Genomic DNA, 16,182 nt, shown 5'->3' with positions numbered 1-16,182 from the left:
ATATTAATCCTATGAAGCCAGAGGTTAACTAACCATCTATGTTTTTTTATTTTTTTTATAGATGCAGCTTATAAATGTAATGGTAATAAGGACAAAACAAATATTGACTAAAGTTAAAAAGTTGCATTTATAAAACAAGCCATCTTGTCAGATTAGTTGCAACACATGATCTAACATAATAAAATTACATTACAGATATATAAAAAAAAAAAAAAAGTACATGCAGTAATTTAAAATTAGTAGAAGGGGGGATGGTGAGCACCCACTGTGCATGTTAGATAATTTACGATTATTATATAAAGTGATTTTATAAATATTAAAATAATGTTATGGTCACATTTATTGCAAATCTAACATTAGCGCCTTAGGATAGAAAAATGAAACAACATGAAAGAAGGATGATCTGACTGTAGTGTGGAAGTATGGAGGAAATAAGAACATAGGGAGATGGTTAGGGCAGGCTGCATAACAGAGAGATAGAGAAAAACAATAAGGCTGCAGAGCAGAAAGTTGGTGCAGGCTAGAAAACATTAGGGCGATAACAGATGGTGCAGGGCTGAAATACAAGATAAGTGATGCAAGATAAGGGAGACAACAAAGCGCACCAAAAAAACATACATCATTTATCCAGCATAACTTGGTTTTGGGGTTCCCCAGTATTTGAAGCGTCATGCCTAAAATATACTACAACACGTCTTAAAATGATTCTTGCCTTTTCCCACAACAGAGCACCGCATCAATCGGTCAGGCTTACCCAAATTTGGCCAGGAAAATTGGAACTAAACACGCTAATTTGCAGAGACTTCAATTACAGTATGTAGGTGGGCACAAATTAATTTACCGATGACATTAGCATACAAGTACAAAAGGCATAGATCTGATCTACTGTACTGTTTGTCATCAATAAACTGTCTGTGCTGTGTCTGTTAATAAAATACGCAGTTACCCTTTTCCTCCACCGCTCAACATTTAACATTTTCATTATTAAAAAAAATACATATTTACTAGGTTACTAGGGTAACAGGTTACTGGGCAGCAGTGACAACAGATCCCTGGGATTACAATGCATTACTATTTAGCAAGGACTATTGAAACTGAAACACAAACACGCAGTTCTTCAGAAAAGGTAATGTAGTGTACTAATACTCCAAATACCCCCTTCTCATTTAAGAAACGTCTTCAATTCAGGCTGTTAATTAGTTATTATATACTTGGATATTTGTCATAGTATATTTATATTAATTAGGTCTTTAAATAAAAACAGAAAACTCTAAGAACTTAAAATTTTGTGTTTAATATTGTAAGGGCTCGATTCAATTGAACGCAAATTGAAGAGCGCCAGGCTATTCAATTCAGCATGCTGCTTTGTCAGAAAATGCCTGTACTCGAATCTTAAACAGGGCATTCTCCAACATAAGTGCCCAGCCGCGATGCTGTTTGCACTGCACTAGGGCACAAAACAGCACTGCAGCACTAATTGTGTCGGAAATCCACTAGTTGGACTAAACAGCGCGTTGAATTGAACAGCGCCAAGACCTCCTTCAGAGGCTGTTCAATTTGCATTTAATTGAATCTAGCTCCATAAATGAAAATTTGCATTCCTGGAAGTGAACCCCCATAGTAAGGATACCCCAGCAATAGGATATCAAAACTGGGATGTGCTATGCCTTGCCTGTGCCATCATGGCCCAGCAGCAACTGCTACATCTTTGAATTCGTCCAGTCCCATCTTCGGACCCACAGATTTAGCTTGTAGACATATACTTACTCGTGTTCATTCTTGCACCCTGCACCTGTCTTAACCCGTGCTGTACTTTTTTCCGGCCTGGGATGTTGCTCTCTTCTCTGGTGATTCTAGCACACTCTGGTCTATATCTCAGCACTGAGATACAGACCAGAGTGTTGCTAGAAGCACCAGGGCAGAGAGCAACATCCCCGGCAGGATAAAGGATCTACGCGGGTTGTGACGGGTACAGGGTGCTAGAATGAACACAAGTTATAGTGGGCAAAGATAGCCCTCTCTCTTACAGGTCCACTACTCAAATCTCAATATTGTCTTCTAAAACAAGGTCTCTACTTCTTCTAGATGTTTACATTTGGGCATTTTCTCTGACTCTTTTTCATTTCCCTGGCGTATAACAGGTGACTCAGCAAGTTCACATTTATGTGGTGCAGCCATGCTATCAATCTTTTCAGCTCTTTCTATGATCATTAATGTAAAACTATCTGTGTAGCATTTATACTGTCTTAGTGCCATCTTTAAAAGTCCCACACTATTCATAACAACTGACTCATCCAACCCACTGGTGGCACAGGTAATTAACTCATCCAATGGTGCAAACACAACTGACATCAGCTCTATTTAACGCATCCATACATCTACACAACTTCTGGACTTTTAAATGTAGCAAAAACTATGTACCAACGTAAAAGTGGCATTTGCGAAAACTATCATGTTAACATGAATTTTCATGCTTTGAATGCATACAGATATGTCCTCTTACATTTTTGCTCTGCGCGCTATGTCATGTTACACATAACGCGTGAGTGCCGTGTGCCTCTGTAGCGCCATCCCCCCCCCCCCCCCTGCTTCTTAGACACAATGTAATGCAATAGGATGCATGGGCAGCTTCTGCCAATTAAAATGATATGCAGCATGTCTATAGTCTGTGTGCGACATCGACTGTATTTGCATACAAAGTAATATACTTCAGTGTTTTCCTGAAAAACACTAACGTGGCAGATACAGTCGCAATTACACAAAAAATATAGGCATGCCACATATCATTTTAATCAGCAGAAGCTGCGTGTGTCCTATTGCATTATATTGCAGCTAAGATGCATTTTCGCTGGAAAAAAAAAATCACAAAAAATTACACTCAGCGCTACCAATTCCTGCCACGTCATGGCATGACTTAAATGGCTTTTTAGTGTGACTGCAGCAATGTAGGAGGACACATCTGTAGGTGTATAGTTATTTCCAGTCACTTCTTACAGCAGAGCCATGTCTGCCTGCAAATCAAGGTTGGCAGAGCATGTACTAGTTTTGCAATTATGGCAAGTTACTTGCTATACAGTAGGTAGCAGAATAAGGGGATGGTACTAAAGAGCAGGATGATTAGGATCTGTTTTCTCCTGGTCGCTGCTGCCATTCCTTCATAGACTGACATTAGGTAGAGTATTGTGAAAGCAAGAGATATGGGGGACAGAGTACAGTTGTGTGAGCAGCTTCAAGCTACCAGTGTAAGTTGTCCCTGCCCAATATCTCTGCCAGTGTCACTAAATGCTCAGCCATTTAGGCGACAATGCCTGGTAGATTATTTTGTGCTGCCACAATGTTCAGCTGCGCACATTACTACTTCTTACAATAGCCTAATATTGTTATATTTCTGGCGCAATGGCGAGCAATGGAAAAATTATCAATGTAACTGGCTGTGAGGTACCTTTGTGACGGTCGCACTGATTTGAATTCCTCTATGAAACGCTTACACTATAAGCCTCCTCCTGATATCTACACAGGTTGCAAATCTAGAAACAATGGTGACACATGCTCAGTGGGGGCGACTCAATTGTTTTGGACGGCTATTTTTCCAATTTATTTGGGAAAGTACGGTCGCCCCAAACAATTGTCACAATTCAATGATGTTTGGGCGTCCATGCATACTGCGCATGTCGCTCCCAAACAGACAGGGTTTTGCAGCGTCTAAGCTCCCATTTGGACACAAAAATTGCCAACTTTGCACACATTTCTTCTAGCACCTCAGGAGGCTGCGGATACTGGGCGTCTAAATGGAGCAACTGAATTGCTCCGTTTTTGTGCTCCCTAGTGATAGCCGTGGGTTAAAACAATTGAATCGGCATCAGAGAGTGAAAAAATTTAATAAAATTAAATGTAAGTTTTAGGGAAATTACACTGAGATGTAATCATGTATGATCGTTTAGATGTCCTTGTACAATCAAGTCCATGCACAGTGGTCTTTCTCGTTCATTCAGTTTATTAGATTTCAACAAAACCACATGAAACACCTCTGTATGAATACATTTTAAACATTCAGCTTGTTATTTTGATTAAGTGGAGAAATTCAAGGCCTTTATTGTCAGTTTCTATTTATAGGGTACTTGGAAAATGAAGGTCTACACAAGTCTCATCTTTCTTTGTATTTTCTAGAAAAAGTCCTTCAAAAGGTGTGCTGGATTTATTTATTTTTTATAGAAAGCCCCATTACGAAATAGGTTTATTGCAGGATTCATTTATAGATAAACTGTCCTACTCCAGGTCTCAACAGCCCACTCATTGGAGCAAAACACAAATCAATGAAAGAAAAAAATATATATTTATATAACACAGTTAAAAGTGAGATTATTGGGGGGGTTCTTCTATACAAATAATAGGATTTTAATACCTACCGGTAAATCCTTTTCTCCTAGTCCGTAGAGGATGCTGGGGACTCCAAAAGGACCATGGGGTATAGACGGGATCCGCAGGAGACATGGGCACACTAAAAGACTTTGACTAGGTGTGAACTGGCTCCTCCCTCTATGCCCCTCCTCCAGACCTCAGTTATAGGAACTGTGCCCAGGGCAGACGGACATTTCGAGGAAAGGATTTTTGTTAAACTAAGGGCGAGAGACATACCAGCTCACACCACAAACACACCGTACAACTGGATTAGCAGGAATACCAGATAACAGTATGAACTAACAACAGCAACAAGCTGAATATAACTGATACACAACCTTCGTGTAACCGAAACAACAAGTATCAATACAACTGCAAGTAACAGTCCGCACTGGGATGGGATGAGACAAGATTCCTGGCTTGACTATTTTCCCTGGAAACTTCTTCCTTGTGTGACTGCACCCCAGCCTCGGAGACTTGCATCTGTGGTCAGCAGGACCCAATCCTGGATTCCGAATCTGCGTCCCTCTAGAAGGTGAGAACTTTGCAGCCACCACAGGAGAGAAATTCTGGTCCTGGAGGATAGACTTATTTTCCGGTGCATGTGCAGGTGAGACCCGGACCATTTGTTCAGCAGATCCCACTGAAACACCCGAGCATGAAACCTGCCAAACGGAATGGCTTCGTAAGTCGCAACCATCTTCCCTAGCACTCGAGTGCACTGATGAATCGACACTCTTGCCGGTTTCAGAATCTCCTTGACCGTGGTCTGGATTTCCAGAGCTTTTTCCGCTGGAAGAAACACTCTCCGTAGTTCCGTGTCTAGGATCATGCCCAAGAAGGGCAGCCGAGTTGTCGGAATCAACTGAGACTTTGGCAAATTGAGAATCCAACCATGATGTTGCAGAATAGTCAGGGAGAGTTCTAAACTTCTTAGCAACTGCTCTTTTGATCTCGCCTTTATCAGGAGATCGTCCAAGTGCGGGATAATTGTGACACCCTGCTTGCGTAGGAGTACCATCATTTCCGCCATCACCTTGGTAAAGACCCTCGGGGCCGTGGAAATCCCAAACGGCAACGTCTGAAATTGGTAATGACAATCCTGCACCTCAAATCTTAGGAAGGCCTGATGAGGAGGATATATCGGGACGTGTAAGTAGGCATCTTTTATGTCGACTGCCGCCATAAAATCCCCCCCTTCTAAGCTGGAGATCACAGCTCGAAAAAATTCCATCTTGAACTTGAAAGTTTTCAAGTATGGATTGAGGGTTTTTAGGTTCAGAATCGGTCTGACCGAGCCGTCCGGCTTCGGCGCGACAAAAAGGCTTGAATAGAACCCTTCTCCCCGTTGGGACGGGGGAACCAGGACAATGACCCTCTGTTGACACAGCTTTTGTATCGCAGCGTTTACTACTTCTCTTTCTGGAAGAGAAACTGGCAAGGCCGATTTGAAAAAGCGGCGGGGGGGGGGGGGGCATCGTACCCTTGGGACACTATGTCTAAGACCCAAGGATCCAGGGCCGATTGGAACCAGACCTGACTGAAGATTCGGAGACAGCCCCCCACCGGCACGGACTCCCGTAAGGGAGCCCCAGCGTCACGCGGTGGACTTGGCAGAGGCGGGGGAGGACTTTTGGTCCTGGGCGCCAGACACAGCAGGCGACCTTTTTCCCCTTCCTCTACCCATTGAAGCGAGGAAGGACGAACCCCTTCCTTTTTTGTATTTATTAGGCCGAAAGGACTGCATCTGATAATGGGGTGCCTTTTTCTGTTGTTCTGTTGGTAGACACCAGGTCAGCAAGGCCGTCACCAAACAAGACACTACCTTTAAAAGGGAGAGCTTCCATAGCTTTCTTTGAGTCGGCATCAGCATTCCATTGATGAATCCACAGCGCCCTCCTGGCCGAGACCGCCATGGCATTGGCCCTTGATCCCAAGAGGCCAATGTCCCTCGCCGCATCCTTCAGGTAATCTGCAGTGACCTTGATATAGCCAAGAGTCAAAAGAATGTTATCCTTATCAAGGGTATCCATATCAGAAGCTAAATTATCAGCCCACTTAGCAATAGCACTACTCACCCACACCGACGCCACAGCAGGCCTGAGTAGTACACCAGTAGTAACGAAAATGGCCTTCAATGTCGTCTCCTGCTTGCGATCCGCCGGATCCTTGAGGGCAGCCGTGTCAGGAGACGGAAGCGCCACCTTTTTGGACAGTCAGGACAGAGCCTTGTCCACGTTGGATGATGACTCCCATTTCTCCCTGTCGTCATAAGGGAAAGGATATGCAATAAAAATTCTCTTGGGAATCTGCCACCTTTTGTCAGGCGACTCCCAAGCCTTTTCACAGAGAGCGTTCAGTTCATGAGAGGGGGGAAACCACCTCAGGCTTTTTCCCTGTAAATAAACAAACCCTTGTATCTGGAACCGGAGGTTCCTCAGAAAATAGGATTTTGGTACTTACCAGGTAAATCCTTTTCTTTGAATCCATAGGGGGCACTGGAGTACTCTTGGGATATGGACGGGCGTAGCCGAACAAAGGCACTGAATATTCAAATTTAGGACTCTCCCCCCCCTCCATATCCCCGAGTACCTCAGTGTACTTTGTCAGTGTTTTTTACTGAGCGAACAGGATATAGAGAGGTTGACAATGGAGAATACCTATAACATAACGGACAACAACAAAGTTGACCCATAACCTTATTGTCAACTAAACAGTTGACACCTTAACCGATAGAACCTTATAATTTGAACCAATCGGTGAAAATGTGTTACCACAAGCTCCTCTGAGCTTAATATAAACCAAGTAAAACTTGTGACCCTAAGCTCCCTTGAGCTTAAAACAACCCAGGTAAAACTGCTCTGGGTGGGCGTCCAGTGCCCCCTATGGATTCAAAGAAAAGGATTTACCTGGTAAGTACCAAAATCCTATTTTCTTTATCATCCACTAGGGGTCACTGGAGTACTCTTGGGACGTACCAAAGCTTCCCTCGTGGGCGGGAGAGCTGTTTGATACTTGTAACAGTAGGCAGACCAAAGCTAGATGCTGATGGCGCCACCATTATAACGTGTAAACGTGCACAAACGTGGTGCACTGAAGGCTATGTAGCCGCGTCGTAGACGCTCCCCGACCCGCTGGGTCTGACATTCCCACAGAACCTGTGGGATAAGCTATTACTGACGTAGGCGATTGTAACTTAGCCTTAAAGGAACCCTGACTTGTAGTCATTATTATTATTCAACTGGATAATGTCTGCTGAGAAACTGGTTAACCCCAGTTGGCAGTATCATAGAGAACAAACAACGTATTCATATCACGTACTGTAGACGTTCGGGACATATATAAACGCGTAATGCGTGTACCACATTCAGAATTCTAGAATAGAATGTGCTGTCCACACAGGAACCACTATTGGTATATAGATGTGAAGGATACGAAAGCGGAATTCGTCGGAAGATCTGCTTTGTCATGAGAAAATAAGAATTTACTTACCGATAATTCTATTTCTCGGAGTCCGTAGTGGATGCTGGGGTTCCTGAAAGGACCATGGGGAATAGCGGCTCCGCAGGAGACAGGGCACAAAAGTAAAGCTTTTACAGGTCAGGTGGTGTGTACTGGCTCCTCCCCCTATGACCCTCCTCCAGACTCCAGTTAGGTACTGTGCCCGGACGAGCGTACACAATAAGGGAGGATTTTGAATCCCGGGTAAGACTCATACCAGCCACACCAATCACACCGTACAACTTGTGATCTAAACCCAGTTAACAGTATGATAACAGAGGAGCCTCTGAAAGATGGCTTCCTAAACAATAACCCGAATTAGTTAACAATAACTATGTACAAGTATTGCAGATAATCCGCACTTGGGATGGGCGCCCAGCATCCACTACGGACTCCGAGAAATAGAATTATCGGTAAGTAAATTCTTATTTTCTCTATCGTCCTAAGTGGATGCTGGGGTTCCTGAAAGGACCATGGGGATTATACCAAAGCTCCCAAACGGGCGGGAGAGTGCGGATGACTCTGCAGCACCGAATGAGAGAACTCCAGGTCCTCCTTTGCCAGGGTATCAAATTTGTAAAAATTTACAAACGTGTTCTCCCCTGACCACGTAGCTGCTCGGCAGAGTTGTAATGCCGAGACCCCTCGGGCAGCCGCCCAAGATGAGCCCACCTTCCTTGCGGAATGGGCCTTAACAGATTTAGGCTGTGGCAGGCCTGCCACAGAATGTACAAGTTGAATTTTGTTACAAATCCAACGAGCAATCGACTGCTTAGAAGCAGGTGCACCCAACTTGTTGGGTGCATACAGTATAAACAGCGAGTCAGATTTTCTGACTCCAGCCGTCCTTTAAATGTATATTTTTAAGGCTCTGACAACGTCCAACAACTTGGAGTCCTTCAAGTCGTCTGTAGCCGCAGGCACTACAATAGGCTGGTTCAGGTGAAACGCTGATACCACCTTAGGGAGAAAATGCGGACGCGTCCGCAGCTCTGCCCTATGTCGAATGGAAAATTAAATAAGGGCTTTTATAAAACAAAGCCGCCAGTTCAGATACTCTCCCGGCCGAAGCCAGGGCCAGTAACATAGTCACTTTCCATGTGAGATATTTCAAATCCACCTTCTTTAGTGGTTCAAACCAATTTGATTTGAGGAAATCTAAAACTACATTTAGATCCCACGGTGCCACCTTAGGCACCACAGGAGGCTGTATATGCAGTACTCCTTTGATAAAAATCTGGACCTCAGGGACTGAGGCCAATTCTTTTTGGAAGAATATTGATAGGGCCGAAATTTGAACCTTAATAGATCCCAATTTGAGACCCATAGACAATCCTGATTGCAGGAAATGTAGGAAAACGACCCAGTTGAAATTCCTCCATCGGAGCACTCCGCTGCTCGCACCACGCAACATATTTTCGCCAAATACGGCGATAATGCTTCGCGGTGACTTCCTTCCTTGCCTTTATCAAGGTAGGAATGACTTCTTCTGGAATGCCTTTTCCTTTTAGGATCTGGCATTCAGACGCCATGCCGTCAAACGCAGCCGCGGTAAGTCTTGAAAAAGACAAGTACCCTGCTGAAGCAGGTCCCTTCTCAGAAGTAGAGGCCACGGATCGTCCGTGACCATCTCTTGAAGTTCCGGGTACCAAGTCCTTCTTGGCCAATCCGGAGCCACTAGTCTTACTCCACTTTGCCGTATAATCCTCAATACCTTTGGTATGAGAGGCAGAGGAGGAAACACATATACCGACTGGTACACCCAAGGTGTTACCAGCGCGTCCACAGCTATTGCCTGCGGATCTCTTGACCTGGCGCAATACCTGTCCAGTGTTTTGTTGAGGCGAGACGCCATCATGTCCACCATTGGTTTTACCCAACGGTTTAATAGCATGTGGAAAACTTCTGGATGAAGTCTCCACTCTCCCGGGTGAAGGTCGTGTCTGCTGAGGAAGTCTGCTTCCCAGTTGTCCACGCCCGGGATGAATACTGCTGACAGTGCTATCACGTGATTCTCCGCCCAGCGAAGGATCCTGGCAGCTTCTGCCATTGCCCTCCTGCTTCTTGTGCCGCCCTGTCTGTTTACATGGGCGACTGCCGTGATGTTGTCCGACTGGATCAACACCGGTCTTCCTTGAAGCAGAGGTTCCGCCTGGCTTAGAGCATTGTAGATTGCTCTTAGTTCCAGAATGCTTATGTGAAGAGACTTTTTCAGGCTCGACCACACTCCCTGGAAATTTCTTCCCTGTGTGACTGCTCCCCAGCCTCTCAGGCTGGCATCCGTGGTCACCAGGATCCAATCCTGCATGCCGAATCTGCGGCCCTCCAATAGATGAGCCTCCTGCAACCACCACAGAAGGGATACCCTTGTCCTCGGCGACAGGGTTATCCGCAGGTGCATCTGAAGATGCGACCCTGACCATTTGTCCAACAGATCCCTTTGCATGGAATCTGCCGAAAGGGATTGCTTCGTAAGAAGCTACCATTTTTTCCCAGGACTCTTGTGCATTGATGTACAGACACCGTTCCTGGTTTTAGGAGGTTCCTGACCAGGTCAGATAACTCCTTGGCTTTTTCTTCGGGAAGAAAAACCTTTTCTGAACTGTGTCCAGAATCATCCCCAGGAACAGCAGACGAGTTGTCGGCATTAATTGGGATTTTGGAATATTCAGAATCCATCCGTGCTGCTTTAGCACCTCTTGAGATAGTGCTAAACCCATCTCTAGCTGTTCTCTGGACCTTGCCCTTATTAGGAGATCGTCCAAGTATGGGATAATTAATACGCCTTTTCTTCGAAGAAGAAATATTATCTCGGCCATTACCTTTGTAAAGACCCGAGGTGCCGTGGACAAACCAAACGGCAGCGTCTGAAACTGATAGTGACAGTTTTGTACAACGAACCTGAGGTACCCCTGGTGTGAGGGGTAATTGGAACGTGGAGATACGCATCCTTGATGTCCAAGGATACCATAAAGTCCCCTTCTTCCAGGTTCGCTATCACTGCTCTGAGTGACTCCATCTTGAACTTGAACTTCTTTATGTACAGGTTCAAGGACTTCAGATTTAGAATAGGCCTTACCGAGCCATCCGGCTTCGGTACCACAAAAAGAGTGGAATAATACCCCTTCCCTTGTTGTAGAAGAGGTACCTTGACTATCACCTGCTGAGAATACAGCTTGTGAATGGCTTCCAAAACCGTCTCCCTTTCTGAGGGGGACGTTGGTAAAGCAGACTTCAGGAAACGGCGAGGTGGCTCTGTCTCTAATTTCAACCTGTACCCCTGAGATATTATCTGCAGGATCCAGGGATTTACCTGCGAGTGAGCCCACTGCGCGCTGTAATTCTTGAGACGACCGCCTACCGCCCCCGAGTCCGCTTGCGAAGCCCCAGCGTCATGCTGAGGCTTTTGTAGAAGCCGGGGAGGGCTTCTGTTCCTGGGAAGGAGCTGCCTGTTGCTGTCTCTTCCCTCGTCCTCTGCCTCGTGGCAGATATGAATAGCCCTTTGCTCTCTTATTTTTAAAGGAACGAAAAGGCTGCGGTTGAAAGGTCGGTGCCTTTTTCTGTTGGGGAGTGACTTGAGGTAGAAAGGTGGATTTCCCGGCCGTAGCCGTGGCCACCAAATCCGATAGACCGACCCCAAATAACTCCTCTACGCATCGCCTGTCCACTGTCGTGTCCATAAAGCTCTTCTGGCCGAAATGGACATAGCACTTACCCGTGATGCCAGTGTGCAGATATCTCTCTGTGCATCACGCATATAAAGAAATGCATCCTTTATTTGTTCTAACGACAGTAAAATATTGTCCCTGTCCAGGGTATCAATATTTTCGATCAGGGACTCTGACCAAACTACCCCAGCACTGCACATCCAGGCAGTCGCAATAGCTGGTCGTAGTATAACACCTGCATGTGTGTATATACCTTTTTGGATATTTTCCATCCTCCTATCTGATGGATCTTTAAGTGCGGCCGTCTCAGGAGAGGGTAACGCCACTTGTTTTGATAAGCGTGTTAGCGCTTTGTCCACCCTAGGAGGTGTTTCCCAGCGCTCCCTAACCTCTGGCGGGAAAGGGTATAAAGCCAATAACTTCTTTGAAATTAGCAGTTTTTTATCGGGGCACCCCACGCTTCATCACACACGTCATTTAATTCTTCTGATTCGGTAAAAACTACTGGTAGTTTTTTCACACCCCACATAATACCCTGTTTAGTGGTACCTGTAGTATCAGCTAAATGTAACATCTCCTTTATTGCCAAAATCATATAACGTGTGGCCCTACTGGAAAATACGGTTGATTCGTCACCTTCACTACCGGAATCAGTGCCTGTGTCTGGGTCTGTGTCGACCGACTGAGGCAAGGGGCGTTTTACAGCCCCTGACGGTGTTTGAGGCGCCTGGACAGGCACTAAGTGAGTGTCCGGCCGCCTCATGTCGGCAAACGACTGCTTAAGCGAGTTGACGCTATCCCGTAATTCCACAAATAAAGGCATCCATTCTGGTGTCGACCCCCTAGAAGGTGACATCCTCATATTTGGCAATTGCTCCGCCTCCACACCAATAACGTCCTCATACATGTCGACACACACGTACCGACACACAGCAGACACACAGGGAATGCTCTATACGAAGACAGGACCCACTAGCCCTTTGGGGAGACAGAGGGAGAGTCTGCCAGCACACACCAAAAAGCGCTATATATGACAGGGATAGCCTTATGATTAAGTGCTCCCTTATAGCTGCTTTTATATTAATATATTGCCATTTATTTTGCCCCCCCTCTCTGTTATACCCTGTTTCTGTAGTGCAGTGCAGGGGAGAGACCTGGGAGCCTTCCTGACCAGCGGAGCTGTGACAGAAAATGGCGCCGTGTGCTGAGGAGATAGGCCCCGCCCCTTTTCCGGCGGGCTCGTCTCCCGCTATTTAGTACATTTTGGCAGGGGTAAATATCTCCATATAGCCTCTGGGGCTATATGTGAGGTATTTTTAGCCTTTTTAAAGGTTTTCATTTGCCTCCCAGGGCGCCCCCCCCCCAGCGCCCTGCACCCTCAGTGACTGCCGTGTGAAGTGTGCTGAGAGGAAAATGGCGCACAGCTGCAGTGCTGTGCGCTACCTTAAGAAGACTGCAGGAGTCTTCAGCCGCCGATTCTGGACCTCTTCTTGCTTCAGCATCTGTGAGGGGGCCGGCGGCGTGGCTCCGGTGACCATCCAGGCTGTACCTGTGATCGTCCCTCTGGAGCTTCATGTCCAGTAGCCAAGAAGCCAATCCATCCTGCACGCAGGTGAGTTCACTTCTTCTCCCCTCTGTCCCTCGTTGCAGTGATCCTGCTGCCAGCAGGAATCACTGTAAAATAAAAAACCTAAGCTAAACTCTCTAAGCAGCTCTTTATGAGAGTCACCTAGAATTGCACCCTTCTCGGCCGGGCACAAAAATCTAACTGGAGTCTGGAGGAGGGTCATAGGGGGAGGAGCCAGTACACACCACCTGACCTGTAAAAGCTTTACTTTTGTGCCCTGTCTCCTGCGGAGCCGCTATTCCCCATGGTCCTTTCAGGAACCCCAGCATCCACTTAGGACGATAGAGAAAACTCAAATACGGTGGCTTGGAATACAAAGCACCCAAATATGAAAACTAAACCCTTGCCGAAGCCAAGGCTAGAAGAAAAATGTTTTCCAAAGTGAGAAACTTAATCCCCATTTGTTGTAAGGGTTCAAAATATGAAAACTGTAAGAAATCTGAACTCAACCTCAAGTCGCCTGGCGCTGTAGGTGAGATAAATAGAGTCTGAACTTTGGTGACACCTTGTATAATGGTGTGTACAGACGCAATAAAGACAAACGTCTTTGAAGATAAGTTTACTACACAGATACCTGCACCCTCCGTGCAAGTAAACGCAGTTTTCCATACCACCCCGTTTAACAAAATACGGGTAACTTCGAAGGATGATGTCGGAAACTTCCGAGGTTTACGACTTATGTAAGCACACGAAATTTTGTAATAATGAGCTGCCTTAAGCGGTCTACTAGCTGGTAACATGGTTGGTATAACCGATATTTTAATGCTCTATTTCTTAAGAGGGCGGTTTGAACCCTCACCCCATCAACCGCAGCTGCGGTACATAGGTAATAGGCACCTAGGTAACTATGGGTAAAAGAACGTTCCCTGATGTAACAGTTTGGACGTATTATGAGCGCCCCAAGATCGTGTGCAAGTATTCCTTGGAATTTCGAGAAACAACTTCTCCGACACACATGAGATACCATCAGTATGACTGTGACGAACTGTCTTATGATCCGTTTTGACAACGGAGAGAGCAGCGGAAAATGGTGGAGCCAGATACACGATGCTGAATGACCACATGAATGTGAGAGACTCCACCGCCACTGCCCTTGTGATCTGTTGTTTTGTACACATACTGAGCTTTTGTAATTGTGGCGAGATGCCATCATGTATACCTGAGGGTAACTCCCTTCTGTGGACTCACATATGAAACACCTCTGGATTTAATGTCCAGTTTTCAGGATCCCAATTCTGACGGGTGAGATCATCTGTCTAACAGATGTCCACTCACGGAATAATCTCTTGACATTTTCACATAATAGTGTTCTGAGCCATTGAGGATTGGAGTTACCTGCCGCATTGCCATGCGGCTTTTTTCTCTGTATGCAACTGCCGTTGCGTTGTTTGACTGCCCGTGGTCAGACTGAAAGCGAAGCATGTAGTGCATTGTAAAATTCACGTAGTTCCAGAACATTTATCGACAGCAATCTATCGTGTTTTAGAACCTCTGTCGCTGATCTTTTGTAAACTACAACTCCTGAACCTCTGCGACTCTCGTCCAGAGTATTATACACCCTCGGCCCTCTGTGGGAACGGCGAGTGAAGGGCGGCGACCTAAAGCGCTTTAAAACGCATCATTATCTTAACTAGGTGAATACACCAATGTACCGTTAGTGTGCGTGATTTGCACTAATTACTAGATGTACATTTGTTCTTGCTGGTGTAGTAGGTAAATGCTTTGATTTACTGTATTTATAATATTACCTAGGATTTGAGATCGTTTAGACGGAATTGTATTTTGAACGTGATCTGCCACCGCAGTATACCTTAGTAGCTCAAGTTAGAGGAACTTTGTTGAGACAGAGTTCTTATGAGCAGATCATCTAAGATAGAGAAACTCTGTTGCGACAGAGTTCTTATGTGAGATGAACTATCATCTTCCAACATCACTTTGGTAAATACCAGAGTATAAGAAACGGTAGACCTGAAATGGTTAATGGTTGTGGCGATCTGCAAACGCTAAACCTGTGATGAGCAAACCGGAATGGATATATATGCATTGTGAAGATCCAGTGCAAAATATGCAATTTTGTGGCTCCAATATGCCAATACTAACCGCAGCAAATCCATTTTCAACCTGCAGTAAGTGACTTGCTGATTGAAACTGCGACGGAGCTGTATGGTTTTGTTACCCCAAACAGAGGGGAATAAACAACCCTGACTCTGTTGTTGTACTACTGCCTGTATTATAAAGACAGCTGAAACCCAGCAGAGACCAAATGGCCACCTGCCAAACCGTTCGACTGAGGCAGTCATGTTCTTCATGAGTTGAAGTTTGGAAACCCCTCCAAAAGTAACATTTAAAGACACGCTTCCACAATTGGAAAAGAGGTCATGAAACTACTGGCTTGCTGACCGTAGCGTCCTGTCGTTACAAAGCGTGAGTGTTTTGTACCAACGCCTTGAAAAACTGAAGTCTAAAGGGATTAAATGCCGGGCCAAGTATTCTGTTTTGATACTGAATGCGGTAATGGCTGAATAACAAATTTAGGACCAACAAGCTGTGGCCTTGTCGTGCTGAACTAGCGACAATGAAAAGTGAGATTCGCAGTACCGTCGTTAGAAGAAGCTTTACAGATATACTCTGCAGCTTCTTTTAACAGAAATCTCATTGTTTCCATACATAGTCTAGTGACCCAAATGTTTCTTGGGCCTTTATAATGTTTGACACAGACGCATTTAGCAATGGCGTATGGCGTCATCTTGGAAACGATTAAATAGTGGTCAAAGTGTACTAAGTGTAAAAATGGAGACATTGACTCACTGTAATTTAGCAATGTATGTTGGCAACAACCCTGCACTATCTGAGTGCTGGTTTAATGTAGCCTTCTCACTCGTAGTTATCGGTGTGAGATTTGACATAGAATCGTGCATTATATTATAAGATCAGTTAAATAAACACTGTGATACCCAAAGGAAAATTGGCCCTTTGGAAAGACTGTCT

The 16,182-nt window shown here is 45.2% G+C and overlaps 1 protein-coding gene across 1 annotated transcript in view; it reads right to left on the bottom strand.

Annotated features, from left to right (window-relative positions):
• The window catches only part of TPST2 (tyrosylprotein sulfotransferase 2), a 129,770-nt gene that overhangs the window by 75,433 nt on the left and 38,155 nt on the right, over positions 1 to 16,182 (bottom strand). The gene's annotated exons all lie outside the window — the stretch shown is intronic.

Source organism: Pseudophryne corroboree, chromosome 1 (assembly GCF_028390025.1).
Source record: "Pseudophryne corroboree isolate aPseCor3 chromosome 1, aPseCor3.hap2, whole genome shotgun sequence".
Classification (NCBI taxonomy): Eukaryota; Metazoa; Chordata; class Amphibia; order Anura; family Myobatrachidae; genus Pseudophryne; species Pseudophryne corroboree.
This window is presented reverse-complemented; position numbering and strand designations above follow the sequence as displayed.